General features: G+C 51.4%; 1 protein-coding gene across 3 annotated transcripts in view; it reads right to left on the bottom strand.

Annotated features, from left to right (window-relative positions):
* The window catches only part of CMKLR1 (chemerin chemokine-like receptor 1), a 40885-nt gene extending 32372 nt beyond the window's left edge, over nucleotides 1–8513 (bottom strand). Inside the window, exon 1 of one of the 3 annotated variants that reach the window (XM_037156132.2) lies at nucleotides 8146–8513. The gene's annotated coding sequence lies outside the window, so the exon portion shown is untranslated. Of the gene's footprint in view, nucleotides 1–5793; nucleotides 6193–8145 lie in introns of those variants that run through there. The other 2 variants (XM_037156133.2, XM_053669762.1) reach the window with 2 other exon arrangements.
* Nucleotides 8514–18084: the final 9571 nt, after the last annotated feature.

The raw sequence follows: 18084 nt of genomic DNA, 5'->3' as shown, positions 1-18084 counted from the left end.
GCCTGGAGCACAAACAGAGGGTTCTCATATTGGAAAATCCCCATAGAGAGGCCCAGCCTGGGAACCGAAACTGCACTGGGATCACGGGTACACGCAGAGCCCCTCAGCAGGTGCCAGGCACCCTGCTCGGCACTTAACTCGGACACGCTCGTTTCCTCTAGCCACCACCCTGTGGAGGGCATGTCGCCGTTGTTATCCCATTTCCCCATGAGAAAACTCTCATGCTCAGAGCCACTGGTTTGTACCTAGTGGAGCAGGGATTTCAATCCAGCCTCGATGATGCTATAGACTGGGGCCTGGTTGCACCTGACAATCACCCTGTACACCCTGGCACAGCCTCATTGGTTGTTTACATCCAATGAGGATGGTTGTTTACATCCAATGTCTGTTCTGATTGGTCGGTGCTCTGGGGAGCCAACAGTATGTATAAGAGTGGCTACCTGAACTCTTAGTGTCCAAAGTCAGGAACCCAATAGACGCAGGCAGATGGGTGTTTGCCAGATGCCTCACTGTGGTATCCTTGTCCTAACCCCAGAAACCTGAGACTATGTCACTGACATGCAAAAGGGACTTTGCAAAGATAATCAAGTAAAAAGGGTTTTTTTAAAAAAAATTTATCTTTAGAGAGGAAGGGAAGGAGAGAAGGAGAGAAATATCAATGTATGGTTGCCTCTCATGAGTCCCCTGCTGGGAACTGGCCTGCAACCCAGACATGTGCCCTGACTGGTAATCGAACCGAGATCATGTGGTTTGCAGGCCTGTGCTCAATCCACTGAGCTACACCAGCCAGGCTCAAGTGAAAGGTTTTTGAGGTGGAGAGATTAACCTGGGTTGTCCTGATGGGCCCCACATCATCACATAGGTTCTTACAAATGGAAAAGGGAGGCCGGAGAGTCGGAGTGATTCGGTGTGAAAGGACTCCTGCTGCCACTGCTGGCTTTGAAGCTGGAGAAAGGGACCAGTGTGGGCAGCCTCTAGAAACAAAAAACGGCAAGGGATTGGATGGTCCCCTGAAGCGTCCAGAAGGAACTCAGCCCTGCTGACACCATGCTTTTATCCCAGTGAAACTCACTTGGACTGCTGACCTTCAGATAATAGATAGATCATTAAGATAATAGATTAAGACATTCACACATTAAGATAATAGATCTGTGTTGTTTTAAGCCACAAAGTCCGTGGTGGTTGTTATAGCAGCAACAGGACCCTCATACAACTGGCTCTCTGAGCTCTCAACTTCATCTCACATCCAGAGATTCATAGATTCTGAGCACCGTTCAAACAAATTCATAAGACAAGGGACATGCTTATTTTGAATGTCCCCTGCCCTTACTCACCACCCCAGATCATTGGCGGTGCCCTGCAGACACTCTCTGAACAGCTGTGAGAGGAAACTAAGCCTCAAAAAGGTGATGCGACTTGTGGGAGCTCACCCTGGGGGTGGGTGCCAAGCCCGGGACAAAACCCCAGGTCTGCCGGGTGACACTGCACCCTCTCTGGCCTCCTGTCTCTCTGACCTGTGATTTGCAGAAGGAAAAACAGAGTATGCTAGCTGTTGAGTATTGCGTCAGCCACCCACTCACCCACCTCCTTGCACAAGAGCTGCCCTCAGCATGAGCCCAGGGCTGGGGATCAGAGGACCCAAGTCATGTACCCCAAGAAAGCAGAACCGATTCCAGCATTCTGCCTGGGTTGCAGTTGACCACCCTACTGAGTCAGCTGCTGGTACTTCCAAGATTACCAGAGGGTGTCTGTGGTGGGTGGTGCTTCACCTCCCACCCCTGGAGCCCTGGACTTCTCCCTGGAGTGAGGCATGAAGCCAGGAGACTGGCCAAAATAATCTTTTCTAGCCTAGGAATCCAAGGTCACAGGAACAGATGCCCACAGCACCTCAGCTGTGCACAGGCTAATTCCAATGCCTGCTTTCCTGAGCATAAAAATAGAAACATTGCCCTGGCTGGTGTTGCTCAGAGGATTGAGTGCAGGACTGTGAACCAAAGGGTCACGGGTTCAATTCTCAGTCAGGGCATATGCCTGGGTTACGAGCTGGGTCCCCAGCATGGGGCACAGGAGAGGCAGCCATACACTGATGTTTCTCTCCCTCTTTCCCCTTCCCCTCCCCACTCGCTCTGAAAATAAATAACTAATAATCTTTAAAAAAAAAAAAAACAGAAAGGCTTTCATTGAGCTGACCGTGAGCTGTACTCAGTGCTTTACATACATTAAGTCATTTAATCCCACAACGACCCTGTGACATAGGCACTGATTCTGTTCCCACCCTGCAGATGAGGACACAGGGGCCCCAGGAGGTTAAGGGGCAGAGCTGGGGTCTGAACTCCAGCAGCTGGCTGTTGGGTGTGTGACCCTGTTCTGTCAACAGAGGCCAACCAGGCACTGACATCTCTCTCTTTGACAGCTCCCTGTAGGATTCTGCTTCTCAGTTCCACCCAGTAGGGCAAGAAATTCCATTCTCTCTCTGTTACACTTATGCCCATCGCTGCAAAAATAGAGAGATTCCAAAGGAGAACTGACTTCACTAAATTTCCTAGTTCTGCCCAAAACCAGCATGTTCTGGAGTCCGGAAGCAGCACAAAGTGGCTGCCAACCCTCCTTCCTTGCAACCCAGGCCCAGCCTAGGGCCTCCCCCTCAGCCAGAGGAAAGAAAAAGTCCTAGACTGGCAACCAGGAGCCCCAAGTGCATGTCCCACCAGGTGGCCTTGGAAATGTCACTTAGCCAATCAGGGCCTCACTTCCCTTATCTCTAAAGTCGGGGCGAACACTCCCATCCTTCTCACCATGCTGCTCTGTGGAGTGCCACATAGAGATGGCGCAAATAAATGTTTTCTTAAGTGAATGAATGAAAGTGTGTGTTCCAAGGTCACTTCCCCTCCCTCGGAGACCTTAAGAACAGGAACTGGGCCTGATTCATCCTAAGTTCTCACGTTAACACAGCTTTCACTCCCCACAGGTTTCTTCATACAGGAAATTGATCCTGAGCACCCACTATGTGCCTGGCTTAGTCAAGACCTCAGGGTCACCCATGGCCCACAAACGCCAAATGTATGTCCTCATACGCCATCTCCTTCCTTTTTTCTGGGCAGTGGCTATCATATTGACTCACACCGGGCTTTCTCAGGCCAGGACAACCACCCAGCTGCCTTGCAATCAATAAGTTTGACCCCTGCTAGGAACTTGGACAATGATTCCTGCACTTCCCCTATGCCCAGCACTGGGGAAGTACAGCCCAAGAAAACCCTACCTTAGACACACACACACACACACACACACAGAATGGGACCCTATGGCAGGAGTAGGGTTTCCTTCCTTCAAATCCCAGTTCTTTTGCTCATGAGCTAAGTGACCTCGGACAAACCCCTTTACCTCTCTGAGCCTTACTTTCTTCACCTGTAAAATGGGGGCCGATGATCCTGAAATTTTTCAATATAGGGTTGTAAGGGGATGAAACGATACTGGATATGAAAACCTTTGGCTCAGCAATGTTTGTTGCTGTGCACAACAAAACTCTGATTCTTGTTTCCTTTTTCTAGAAGGGAAAGAGAATGGCAGTTGTCCAAGTTCCAGAGAAATCCGTGTTTAAGGGCCTGGAATGTTGGAATTTACTTCTGATATTTGATGGGGATTATCTCAAGGAAAGAGAAGTATTTGTGGGTCCGTTATTACCATGTTAACTTTAGGATGGACTAATGAACATGGAGACGTAGATTCAGAGAATGGGAGACCCAAGAAGCCACCGTAACTGTGGCAGAGACAGCCAGTTGTCCACGAAACTCCATTCCCTGCCCCCCTACAGTGTGCAACTGTAGCTGGGAAGAAGCCGCCCTGGCCGAGAACTCCATTTCCCAGACCCATGTACAACCAGATTGGTCACACGATTGGTTCTTAGATCTGGTAAAAGGCAGTTTAGCAGCAAACATGCTGCCCCCATGATTGCTTTCATCAGTGACGTTGTCTAAGGGGATAGTAGGGACATGAGATGGGCCACTGAATCACTGCGTGGAAGAGGACCCCCCTCCATTCAGAAATACTTGCCTTAGAATGAACGTCTGTCTTATTGAGCCATTGTACATGTCTCTGGTCTAGCAGTTACTACAGCTACTGCCCAGACAAATACAACATTCAACCTCCTTATTTACCAATGATTACGGATGGGGAGTGAGAGTACCATGCCTAAGGTCACAAAGCACATGCAGCAAAGGTCAAGAACTTTGGTCTCATGATGGTTTGGAGTGGGTTTGCAATTTTCAGCCTGCCCCGCAGAGCGCTGATGGTCCTTAGAGGCGCTTTAAGGGAGTGAGGTCCAGCGGGCTGCGGTCTGGAATCCTCCGCCTCTATCTCAACCAGACCAACACCACTTCTATCTGTTTCCAACTTGTACTTCTTCATGGATTTTCTGTGGTTTGGACCACTGTACTGGTCTGCACATTGGGTGACTGCTAACATGATCCCACTTTCTGTGGTACAACCCAGCAAAGTTTCACTTCTTGTCCATCCTGCCTCCTGGCCGCAATTGCTGACACAGGACATGTTGACTTGCAAGAAGTACATAGACATTTACTTAGAAAGGAACAAAAAACAGCCTCAGTGTGCAGCAAAGAGCCCAGAGACCTGGGCAAAGGCAAAAAGAGGAGACATTTGAGGACTCTTTAGTTTTGGGGTGCATCAGACTCATCTGGGGAGCAGGTTCAACATGCAGACTCCTACTGCTTCTCATCCTCAGATATTCTGAGTCAGAAAACTGAAGCTTTAAGAAATACTCATGGTTATTAATCATAAGGACAGTAATTCCAGGGTTACACTTTGAGAAGTCTTGAGTCTACTTCGTAGCCTCAATACTGGAGGTGATAGCTGCACCCATGCTGCGTAGCTCAAAGAGAATGAAATCAGCCTTTAGTTTTCTTGTACCCCGGCAGGCAGGAACTTGGTCATTGATAATCTACTGGTAAAGAAAGCAATAATAATTTCTACTGGGCTCAGATGGGTGCTACAGGTATAGATAGACTGGTGGTATAGAAATGATAACAGAATAATGGCTAATGTTTATAGAGTCCTTTCCACATGACAAGCCTTCTGTTAAGTGCCCCTCATGTATCATCTCATTTAACCTTTTAATAATCCTAGAAGGTAGTTACTATTCACATTCCCATTTTATGACGAAACTGAGGTGTAAACATAAGAAATCACTGGTTCTGGGTCCCTAAGCTGACAGGTGGCAGACCAGGATCAAGCCCACCCAACAGAACCGAACCCCATAGCCACAGTGCTCTATTGCTTCTCTGGGGGTCTAACATCAGAACCCCACTCCAGGACTCAATTTCCTAATCTGTCAAACAGACATATCAATAGTACCTTTATCATATAGCCATGTGAGGATTCAGGAAATCATCACAATAAAATGGGGTGCAAACTGACAGGCATTACTAAGTAAATATTTAAGAGATGAAACGTCAGTATAAGTCCCTCATCCCATTTTACAGATGGTGAAACTGAGACCTGGCTACTTTGTTTATTCGATGAATGTTTACTGAGCACCTACTACATCCCAGGTCTTGTGCTGGAGACTGAGGATAGAGAGAGAATGACACCCCCGTTCAGGCCCCAAGGAGCCCCACAGGCCAGCAGGAGAGACAGACAGCAGGGCCAGCAAACACAGCACAGTGTGACAGGCACTGTGGCGGGAAATTCAGGCACCTGGAGGGTGGGTCTCGTGCAGATAGGCCTTGGCGCAGCTGCAGGGGAAATTCTCAGAAGGGCTCAGCCCAAGAGGGATGTACGTACCCAAAGTCGAACTTATCTATTTCTGACGTTTGGAGGAGTCAAAGAAGGTCCCTGTGTACCAAGAGGTAAATAACTCATTCCAGTGCCTGACGCCCCACCACTTGTGCACCGACAGCTTAAGTTAAATCTCTTTCTTGAGAAAATGCTGAGCTATTCACCTCCTGCCGGCAGAGGCCTGAATTAGCCAATCCTGCTCATTTCGGCAGCAGAGGCATTTAGAGAAATTTTTCCTTTGAGCAAGTTGGAGGAAGCAGGAGAGACAGCAAGAGCTGCAAGGAGGGGAAAGGAAGTAGGGGACTCCAAAAGGGACACTAGGGCCTGCGTGAAAAGAGACAGGAGATTCGGGGCCTGAGCACCGTCTCACTGTCCTCTCCTAACCACACAGGTCGGAGTGAACAGACGTACGTCCAAGAGCAGCTACAGTCACCCTTCCATGTCCACGGGGACTGGGTTCCACGACCCCCACGGACACGAAAATCCCAAATGCTCAAGTCCCTTATATAAAATGGTGGAGTATTTGCATACACTACACACATCCTTCAAATCACCTATAGATCACTTATAATACCTAATACAACGTAAATAGTGTGTATTATATATAGTCGTTGTACCGTATTGTTTAGGGAATGACCAGAACATACTGCTTATATGTTCGGTAGATACATCCATTGCAGGTCCAAATACAGAGCACATGTCGACAATAACAAAACTTGTTGTGTTTTTTTTTTACAAAGATTTTTGATCTGCAGCTGGTTGAATCTGCCGATGCAGAACTTGCAATGTGGAGGACTGACTGTACTTAATTATTAAGTGTTGTTTGCTTTTAATTTCGCACAAAGCTGGTCTCTATGGCTAAACTGTGCTAGTGTGAAAACAGAGGGGGGAGTGGAATATTTTCAACAGAGAACACTGGTGAAGGGCTCATATCCTTCTTAAATATCAAATAGAGAAAGATAAACAAGCTAACAGGAAAAAAGAGATGGGAATGGACTTCAGCAAGGTAATCATAAAAGAGAAGTGGACAATACGATTATCCAGGCGAATCAGCGTTAAAGAGAAACATAGAGTGAGGCCCCAGGTGCTCTCTCACCTTTCTCATCAGGGAAGCTTGGTCTGTTCATTTCAGAGAGAGGAATGGGGGGGCGGGGAGACAGAGAGAAACATCCGTGTGAGAGAAAGACATCTATCAGTTTCTTCCCATACGTATCCCGCATCCCGACCTACGTATGTGTCCTGACTGGGAATTGAACCCGTGACCCTTTGGTGCATGGGTTGATGTGGCAGACCACTGAGCAACCCGGCCAGGGCTTATCAGGGAAGTTTTAGGAGCTGGATAGCAACCAGCAGGGGTGACGCTGGAATACTTCATCCCAGGACAGCACCGGGAGAGAGTGCGAGCCGGCACAGCCTTTGGGGACCGGGTGGCAGAAAGTCTCCACTGCCTTAAAAACGGGCCAACCTTGGACCCAGCAATGGCACCCCTGGAAAGGTGTCCAGAGAACCCATGCCCAGCGATGACGTACTAGCACGGTCACTGCAGGTCCATACTCTTGCAGGTCCGTACTATTTATAACCCTGGGGGAGAAAAAGAAGAAAACAGCCACGCAGAGAGATGACTGCTCCCTGCGGTTGCTGGTGTAGTGGAGGAACCCGGCGGACGGGCGAGGCAGCTCACAGCCAGGTGCAGCACAAGCAGGCTGCCCAGACGGCTGCTGGAGAAGTGAGCGGAGACACAATGCACTACCCGGAGGGTGTGTACCTAGGATCTTGTTAACCTGTATCACCCCAACACATTCAGTCTAAAGAACTGGGAAACAAGTAGGTGTGTGTATCCATATTTACATACTTCTACACGCCGGGCATGACGCAGGCACCCAGCAAACATCACGAGTCAGTTAGCGAGCCAGCCAGGGAGGGAGGGACGCAGGGGGCACCTGAGAGGCCACCTCTGGGTTAGGGCCCTTCTTTCATTTGCGCCCCGAGTATTAGTACAGCTAGTGGCACAGAAAGTAGGCTCTGCAGACCCTCGCACCACCCCGATCTCGAGCCCCCAGCCCTGAGCCAGTGCTCTCCCCTCTCTGAGCCTCAGTTTCCTCACCTGGGAACCGTGGCCCGGAGCCCTGCCTCTCTCATGGGGCTGCTGTGAGCAGGAGCAGAGAAACTTTAGACTTCTGAGACCTCACTTTTTTTTTTAACAATGAGCGCTCCTGACTTTGGAAATCTGAAAATCATCATAGAATTGCATCCACTTTGATAAAAAGTAAATTTTAAGAAGAGCCAGAGAACCACTCTCTCGGACTAGTGTTCCCCTTCCCTGGCCCCTCTGGGTGGTGTCAGAGCCAAGATCGGTACCTTGAGGCTGGTATCTGCCCGGGTCTTCCGGAAGGCTCCCCAAGACTTCGGTCCACACCAGGCTGTGCAGGAGACCTGTGCTTCCTGACTTCTTTCTCCCGATCACACCAGTCTTCAGCTGTGGCTGTTTGCCCAGAAAGCAGTTCCTCTATTTCCTCGAATCCCACAGAGCGCAGCCCCCGCCCGACCCCTAGGACACCCTCATCCCCGAAGGGGCTCCTGGGGAGACCTCAGTCTGTCCCGAGCTCCTCGCTGGTCGGGGCTGCGGTCCTGAATGGGAGCAAACTCTGCCAGAGAAACAGCTGGAGGGAGGAGAGCCAGAGGGAGGGGCAGGAAACTGGACCGAGTGAGGGTGGGGGCAGCCAGCTGCATAGAGCGGGGGCTGCCAGGGGGGGCTGTCCCTGCCAGCCAGGGATTGGGTTGGTGGGCGGTGGCTGGTGGCGACGCCTGCTGGGGATGACCCGCCTCCCCCCCAGTGGCCAAGCCCAGCTGGGAGCCCTGCCCACTGTCAGAGCACAAACCAGGAGCGCATGCAGCTGGGGGCCCCCGTGCTCCCCACAAGGGCCTCAGGAGCTGCAGATGGCGGGCTGCCAGGAGCAGAGTAAGGAGGAGAGTCCACCACTCTGGGCTGCCTCCTCACCATCAGGCCTTCGCTCACACTGTTCCCTCCACCGGGATGCCCTTCCCGCCCCTGTTCACAGCCTGATGAATAGGCTCCCTCTTTTTCTTTTTCTTTTGTAACTTAAAACAGCAATGAGGGTTTTTTTTAAGTATCAAGTGAACAAAGATTACAATGTTTGATTGTAGAAAATGTCATACAGGAGCAAAAATCTCCTGCGTAACTGGAACGTGCGTGGACATGCCCATTCTGGAGAGCTGGCCGACAAAATGTGCCGGAACTTACGACTACATTCAGACCCTGTATCGTTTCCATACAAATTCTGCTTTTATCCCAAACCCTGATGCCAAAGATAAATAATACTATTAACACTCTGATAGGAACACACACATACATATATGTTATAATATATAAATATCAAATGACGCAGTCAGACCCTATGGGCTGTGCTGTAGCCTGCTTTTTCATTCAGTGATTTTATATAAAAATATATGTGTGTGTGTGTGTGTGTATATATATATATATATATATATATATATATATATATATATATATCCCTCTTTCAATAGCTGCTAATTATTTCACCAGTCAGGCACCAACCATAGCTTATTCGATCAATATTGCTTGATGGTCGATTAGGTTATTTTCAACTTTTAACCACATTTACCCAATTATTTTCTTTTAAAGAACTCTTAAGAACATATTTATTATTCCAAGGTCTTCTGCTCCCTCTTCAGATCTCAGCTTTGCGACCACCTCCCACAAAGCCTTCCCTGCCCCTTGGGGGGTGCTCCGGGCTCCCCTGGGCCCCTTGGGCTCCCCCCGAGTCACGGCACTGAGGTGATATTGTCCCTGCCTGTAAGGGTGTCTCTCCCTGGCCCTGGGAACCCCTTGGGGAAGGGACTGTGTTTTGTTCCCTGTTCTGTCCCCATCTAAGCACCCAGCTTATCGTCTGCATTGTCCCATTGTCACACCCTCATCAGTGGAATCGTCAAAGCAGCTGACAGCCGGGCAGTGTGCTAGGCACTTGCCACCTACGCAGACTGCAACCCCAGGAGGCAGTTATCACTTCTGTCCCCATTTTACCAGGGAGGAAATTGGGACACGGAAAGGTTAAGTGACTTGCCCGAGGCCAACAGCTGGTCAGGGGACAGCAAGGATGGAATTCCAGCTGTCCGGCTCAGGACCCAGCCCTTCGACCCCACACTGAGGAACGGACAGAAGGGGCTACTGAGCACCTGTCGCGGACCAAGTGCTTTCCGTGGAATCAATCCTGTGGACCGCCACCAACGCCGGGGGATGAGTCACGTGTCCATTTTCAGATGTGGGTGCCGTGGCCACAGAGGGAAGTCGTCTTAACAAAGGTGCCCAGAACATGCCCACAGATTTGATTGAACCCAGGTCTGATTCCAAAGCTAAGGCTGCAGAAAATAACTTGTGTGGAAAGGAAGAGAAGGGGAGGAGAGGAAAGGGTCAGGGAGGGAGAGGAAGAGAGAGAGAGAAAGAAGAAAAAAGAAGATGGGAGAAGGGAGAAGGAAGGAAGGAAGGAAGGAAGGAAGGAAGGAAGGAAGGAAGGAAGGAAGGAAGGAAGGAAGGAAGGAAGGAAGGAAGGAAGGAAGGAAGGAAGGAAGGAAGCAGAAAGGGGAGAGAGGTTCTCTTGCTCTCTTTGGGCCTGAAAGCTTGGGCAGGGTGGGGAGTGTGTCCTTTCCCATCAGACCAGCCTTAGAACCTCATCCTTCTCTCCCCACCATGGTCAACTATTCGGTGAAATGTAGACTTAACACTGTGCAGTCTAACTCATTCATTTCCAGTATACTAAGTGGAAGCACAGAGGGGTTAAGTCACTTGCCCAAGGTCACACAATTCCCCAGAGTCAAAAGTCAGACCCAGCCTGCCTCCAAAGCCCTCTCCTCCTGCCCTGCCACGCTTGCCCAGGGTACTGAGAATATCTGTTCCTGCCTTACTGCACAGATGGGAACACTGGGTCCAGAGAAGGCAAGGAACTTGCCCAAGGTCGCCCAGCCGAGCAGCAGCGCCAGAGTCTCCTGGTCCAAAAGCAGAAGGCATTTCCACAATGCCCAGGGGAATCCAAACATCGCCATCTAAAGGTCGTTATAGAGACCAGCAGTCTCAAAGCGGGCAGCAGCTGCCTTGCCTGGGGGCTTGTTACAACTGCAGACGCTCAGACCTCACCGCACACCGCAGAATCCAACCCTCTGGGGGCCAGCGGCTGCAGGTTAGCAAGCTGCTGGCAGATTCTGGAGTTCACTCAAGTTTGAAAACCAGTGATAGAGACATTTCCATGAGGAAAACACTCTGGATTCCAGAACAAGTTACCTCGTCAACCCACAGAATATCGGTTCAGAAGGGAGGCTGTGGGATCATATCCACCGGGTCTCATGGCATCTCGGTCATCACCACTGTGAGCCATGTGACCGTGGCGAGTCTTTCCACCTTGAGCCTCAGTTTCCTCATCTGCTGTGCACGAGGAGGGATGGGGTGGAGAGGAAGAAAGAGGAGGAAACCAAAAGGGGGAAGAGGAAGAGCAGAGAAATGAGGGAGGGGGAGGGAGAGGAGAAGGAGGGGAGGCAGCCTTCCAGGACAATCAAGCACCTGTGGGGACCTGGGAAGGGGGGCCAGGTGAGTCCAGTCTCTGGCTGGACTTGTGGAAATTGCCTCGCCCCCCTTCAGCACTGGCACTGCAGGCCTCCTGGAGGCTCCATGCCTCCCAAGCCAAGCCGAGGCTGAAAGGAGGTTCGGGTTTTATCAGCTGTCAGGATGGGCAGGGTAGGACAAAATGGCAGCTGAACTACAACCCGGACAGGACGCTGACGTCAAACCAGAGAGCCGGAAGGGCGGGCTTTGCCAAAACGATCTGCACATAGCAACCTGATCCCAAGGAAAGTCACCAATGATATATTGTCGCTTTGTTCAAAGGGGACCAATCCCCAGCTCCCACGAAGACAGCCAACCAGAATAAAACCCTGCCACATTCCCTGCTTGGGCGTGACTTTCCCCAACCTCAGTCTGAGGACTGGGGAACCTCACCCAGGCGTGCAAACCCCAATAAAGCTCTATACTGCCTAACGTTGTGGTTGATTGGCACTTCTTCCTCAGAGGAGCCTAGAAAACCTTTCATTTGGTGCCGAAACCCAGGAGGAGTTGTTGTCTGCTGAAGACTACTCCTCTCCCCACTCCCCAAGGAGGCCTCATGGCCACCCCACCAGTCCGGACTAAGAACCAGGGTAAGTGCCGCTGCACTTAAGTTTCTGGTCCCCGAACGCTGATTCCGGGCCCCCGTCTGCTGGGAGAGACTGCTCTCACACCGAAACCGCAGCGCTGCGTCGGGGCGACCCCTCCGGAGGGACTGCCCTCCCCCACTGAGAGGTTCTGGGACCGGAGGAGACATCCCTGGACCCAGACCCCCATTTTTACCGGACCAGCAGATTGGGTTGAGGGACGCCAATTCCCATTTGCTGATCCTCGTGGGACCAGGAATGGGAGGGCAGGAGAGTCCAAGCCAGATCCTAAGTCACCTCTAGGGTGCCTTCTGAAAAATTTGAAAGTAATTGACCCTGGCCTCAAGTGAAAACGGCTGATTTTTCTATCCACTACGGCCTGGCCGTTATATCAGCTCGGTAATCATGAAACCTGGCCTCCTGAAGTCACTTTTGATTTCGTCACCCTTACTGACCTGGATAATTTTTGCAGACAGACTGGCAAATGGTCTGAGGTCCCCTACATTCAGGGCTTTTGGGCCTCACACTCCTTCCCAGATCTGTGCGCCCAAAGCTCCACAGCCCAAGTTCACCTCACCCGAGGAAACCCTGAACCCGTCCGGACTCCTAAGCCTACTGCCCCAGAACCTCCCGTCTCTTTCTCTGATTCCCCTGAAGATCTTGCTTCTCCTCCTCCTCCTCCTCCTCATTATCATCATCATCAGCTCCCGCCAACGGCTACTCCAGCCCCAGCCCTCCCCTCTCAACCAGATTCTCCCCCTCCCTCTGAAGACCTTTCTTCCTCAGTTAGCTCAAACACCCGCTCCCACCTGAATCTAGAGCCCCTAGACTCCCGCATTTGCCCCCTCCGGGAAGTGGCAGGAGCAGAAGGTATCATTTGGGTCCATGTCCCTTTTTCACGAACTGACCTCTCTTCAATTGAAAAATGCCTAGATTCACTCTCCACTAACTCTACCAATTTTATCAGGAATTCCAGTACCTAGTCCAGACTTATGACCTCACATGGCATGACCTGCACATCATTTTAACTTCCACCATGACCCTGGACAAGTGTGACCGTGTCCGGACTACGGCTAGGGCTCATGCAGACCAAACCCACACCACCAATCCCCTCAGGCCAGTAGGGGCTGAACCCGTGCCAGAGGCAGAACCAGACTGAGACTACCAGGTAGGACAGGCAGGTCAGAGGCGCCACGACCAAATGGTGGAGTACCTGATAGCACGTATGCACCAATCTGCCCAGAAAGCAGTCAGTCACGATAAGCTCAGAGAGGTCACCCAAGGCCCCGGAGAAAATCCGGTGCTGTTTCTCAACAGACTAACCAAGGCAATGGTGCTCCATACCCACCTTCACCCAGCTTCTAACACTGGGGACACTGTCTTAGCTACTCACTTTATCTCCCAGTCAGCCCCAGATATTAGAAGAAAACTAAAAAAGGCCAAGGGTGGCCCCCAAACCCCCATCTGAGATCTGGTAAATATGGCATTTAAGGTTTTCAATAACCAGGAAGCAGAGGCTGAGGCTGCCCGCCAGGCTTGCCTACAGCAAAAGGCAGCCCTGCAAACCCAGGCCATGCTGGCGGCCCTGTGGCCGGCGGCAAATAGTGGCACAGGGGTGAAGCCTAAGTCTGGGCCAAAGAACACCCCACCGGGGGCCTGTTTCAAGTGTGGCAAAGAAGGGCACTGGGCCCGCCAGTGTCCTCAACCTCGGCCACCAACGAAGCCGACAGCTTGACCACTGAAGGAATGCCTGACCCCTTAGAGGCTCGTCCCTGGTGCCTCCACGCGGGGGATCAGCTGATCAAGGTGTGGACTCTTCCCTGGCCGTGCTGGAACTTCTTGGACTCCCAGATGTCTGAAGCGGCCCGGACTCAAAGACCCCCATCACCCTCGCCAAGCCCAGTGTAACGCTGCAGGTAGCGGGTAGTCCATCTCTTTCCTAGTGGACTCGGGGGCTACCTACTCTGTTTTACCATCTTTTTCAGGACCTCTTACTCCTTCCCAGATCTCGGTCATGGGGATTGATGGGACCCCAACTCGCCCATGGAGAACCCCCCTGCTTAGCTGCAGTCTGGATGGCTTTCCCTTTTCCCATTCATTCCTTATCATATCCTCCTGCCCTATTTTGCTTTCAGGACGGGATGTTCTCCAACTATTAGGCACCACTCTCCAGATCACACAAATCCGGACCCCTTCCTCCTCCCTTATTCTCCCGCTGTTAGAAAATCCAATTCCTCCTCCAGCTCCACCTATATCCCCTTCCCTCATCAACCCACAAGTATGGGACACCTCTACCCCAACCGTAGGTTCCCATCATCCCCAGGTCATCGTCTGCCGCAAGTGACCCGACAGTTTCCCATCCCGACCCCAATTCCCCATCTCCCACGCAAACCTCAAGGGTTTACCTTCAACCAGATGCTGCTTCAGGCCCAAACCTACTCGGCCCTCACTGACGAAGCAGAAACAGCTGACCTCTAGCCCCTCCCCTCTACGCCCTCCTGACAGCAGGAAGTAGCCAGACCCTTGTCCTATCAAAGAGGTCAGAATGTCAGGATGGGCAGGATAGGACAAAATGGTGGCTGGACTACAATCAAAATGGCGGCTGAACTACAACCCGGAAAAGATAGCTGACGTCAAACCAGAGAGCCGGAAGGGCGGGCTTTATCCGCATAGCAACTTGAGCCTGAAGAGAACCACCAATGATATATTGCCACTTTGTTCAAAGGACCAATCCTCAGCTCCCACGGAGAGAGCCAATCAGAATAAAACCCCACCATATTCCCTGCTTGGGCGCAACTTTCCGGGACCCCATTCTGCAGACAGGGGAGCTTCATCCAGGCATGCAAACCCCAATAAAGCTCTATATTGCCTAACTTTGTGGCTGATTGGCATTTCTTCCTTGGTGGAGCCTAGAGAATTTTTCATCAGCTGGGAGCCGCATCTGGCAGAGGGAGGACCCTGGGCTCCAAGCCAAGCAGGCCTCTGGATGCCAGAGGTGGAGCTGAAGCACACAGCCCCTTCGGGCCCCAGGAAGGAACAGGTGGAGCTGGGCTACACTGGAGATAATCAGAAGCCACAGGACCTTGGCCACCATTCTGAACATGGCTAAGTTTGGCTTTTTTGATCCCCCTGCAGTAAAAAAAGGGTTGGGGAGGGTGAGATGGTGGTGGTGTTTTATTAATAGGATTTTGAAATCTAAGGTCTGACCTAGGGACCCTGGGCTGGAGAGAGAGGCAACAGCCTACAGAGTAAAGAGGCCTCGGTCTATCCCCTTGAAGACTGGGTAGTTCCAAGACAGTGGATCAAGCTTCACCTTGATGCTCAGGGAACATGAAGGGACTGTGTTCAGGAATCTGGGGGCCACATCCATGCCTGGCTGGAAAGCACATGGTGATTGATTAGCAATGCCTGCCCTAGACCTGGGGAAGGGCGCTTTGCCTTCCTCATCCCACTCTGCCCTCCAACAAAAGTCCACCCTATTGGTCTCAGAGGCCAGGGGGCTGGTTCCTGCCTGCCCCATCCTGTCCCATCTACTGGCCGACCCTAGTATAGATGATCTTGGTTCCTGCTGCCCTTGGTATTTCTGACTGATCTTGGGTGTTCATGGGTTCCTCACGCTAGTTAAAGCTAAATGGTTAAAGCTAAAAGCTCTCAAATCAGGAAATCTTCAAAGACGCTTTCTATGGCATGAGGATTTTCTGTAAGTCCACACTATGCCTGTTTTGGACTTTCTCGAGGGCGGAGACAGGCCACCCTGGAATGCAGGCTCCACTTCAGCCATGACTGGCTGCGTGGCTTTGGGCAAGTCCTCTGGTTCATCTGGTGCCCACTTGACTAAATTATAGATGTGATTAAATTGTGAATCTTGAGATGGGGAGGTCGTCCTGGATTATCCAGCTGGGGCCAATGTCATCCAATGGTCCTCCACTTGCTGCGGGACCCAGGACAATTCCCAAACCTCTCAGAATCTCAGCTTTCTGCTCTGCTGATGGGAGTAACAAAGCACCCACCTCCCACCACCGTTGGGAAGATGACGTGAGTTGATAGATAACAACATGCTTAGAACGGAACTGGGCGCACAGTGCTCCAGGATGTGAGGACTAGGCATTCAAAAGGCCTCGTCTGCAAACGCAGCCCTCTTCTCTCCCCGGGGCACTGCTACAGGCTTGTTGGGCGCGTTTGCTAGAGCATGTGTGAGGTGTATAGGGAAGGGGGCTCCCAGCAAGTGCTTAATACACGGCGTGACATCAATGCTGCAGGTCATTTCCAGAAGTCCAGCTCCCCCACCTCCCTCCCATCTCTGGCCTTGCAGCACCTACCAGTCTCCATTCTCTATGTGCTGTCAGCGGTGTAGCTGGACCTAGGTCCCCAGATCTGCATCCTGGCTCGGCTAGTCCCTGGCTGTGTGAACTTGAGGAAGTGACTCCACCTCTCTGAGCCTCAGTTTCCTCCCGAACCTGGAGCTAGTAACAGCACCTGCCTGACAGGGTGTTGTGAGAATTAAAGGGGTTGGGTGCTCACAAAGCTCCCAGGGCAGCGCCCAGCGTCCTACTAGGCCTACGAGGCGCTAGTTTGCAGACTTGAATTCACCATCCTGGCCACTTCTTTCTCCTCCCTGTGCCCCCTCCTCCACCCCCACCCAGCAACCTACAACTAATGACTCGGCTTTTTCCCCTTCACTGTTAGAAAAGCCCATGGCCTCCCAGATGACTGGACCTAGATTCTTCAGGTCCTCAGACCTGCCCCTTTCTTCCAGAAGAATCTGTATGGATCCCCAAAATATAAGGCACATGAAAACAGACCTGCTTGGCTAGAGGGGAAGAAAATCAGGAGCCACACCCCTCAGCCCCTCCCTGCCTGAAAATATTCCAATTAATTCATTGACCCCTCCCACCCACCCCCACCACCATCACCTTGGGTGTGGAGACATTTTCATTTTTTATTTAGATATCATTTCATTTCATTTTTTCATTCTATTTAAACTTACAAAAAAGTAGCAAGAACGCCCATACGCCTTCACCCTAAGTCACAGATTCTTTATATTTTGCCCCGTTTCATCATTTTCTGCCAGCCTCCCTCCCCTCTCTCTGCGCACCTTCTCCCGAGCCCCTGGCCCACCAGGAGAAGCCCAGAGCTCGAAGCCCACCCACTTATTAAGGACCCGCGGGGAAATCTGAAACCCGAACTCTCACAAGCAAGTCGGCCCCAGAACACCAAAAGGCGACTACGAACTTGAAGTTAATAAATGTCTGATTAAATGCCTACAACACCTCAGCCAGTCCACTGCTGGTCCCGGCACTTGCGCCTTTCAAAACAGAACAGCCCAGATCGCGAGAACAGGATGAATAATTCAGTCTTCAGATGTAGTAGGAATTCTTTTAGAATCTTTCCAGATATTTTTATAAGAAGTGCGTATGTGTACTGGGATCTGTAGGGACATTTCGAGGTTGGCCGTGATGTGGGGTGGGGTCCCCAAAACGTCAGCGATGCCAGGGCCGTCAAAGGCCCGAAAACATCCTCTCCTGGCCCCCGTCTCCTGGAACCTCCCTCGAATCGGGCGTCACAGGGGGATTTTTTTCCATGGATTTTTTTTACAAGGAGGCCATATGTACCTTTTTATGTGGGTCATTACAAAAAATAAAAAAAAAATTAAAAACACGGAGCAACACGAGAAATTCGTCATAGCAACAAGGCTGCCTCTCCTATTTTTGAAAAGCAAGCTTATCCCTCCTCTTCTTAGTAGAGAAAGTTTATTTTCCTGCTGGGGCCTCTGACTCAGAGACAAGCTCAGAGCTCGGTCTGCCGCCACAGGGGGGGGGGCTGGCCTGGGGCCCGGGGGGTGACGTCCAGGGGTCTCAGACCTCAGAGCCCGCTCAACTGGCACGTCTTCCAGGCACGCAGGTGCCCTTGGGTGTCTGGTCACCATCCAGGCCTTCCACTGAGGTCATTCGCGTGCTTCCAGCCTGGCCTGCCTTCTCAGAATGGCCCCACCGTGCAGCGGGCAGCCGAGGACTAGTACCAGTTCTATAAACAGGAAAACACTTCCCGAGCAGCTGGTCAACCCCAGGCACAGAGGACCCT

The sequence above is a fragment of the Artibeus jamaicensis genome, unplaced genomic scaffold (assembly GCF_021234435.1).
Source record: "Artibeus jamaicensis isolate MK-2021 breed Jamaican fruit bat unplaced genomic scaffold, CSHL_Jam_final contig_525, whole genome shotgun sequence".
NCBI classification, from domain to species: Eukaryota; Metazoa; Chordata; class Mammalia; order Chiroptera; family Phyllostomidae; genus Artibeus; species Artibeus jamaicensis.
This window is presented reverse-complemented; position numbering and strand designations above follow the sequence as displayed.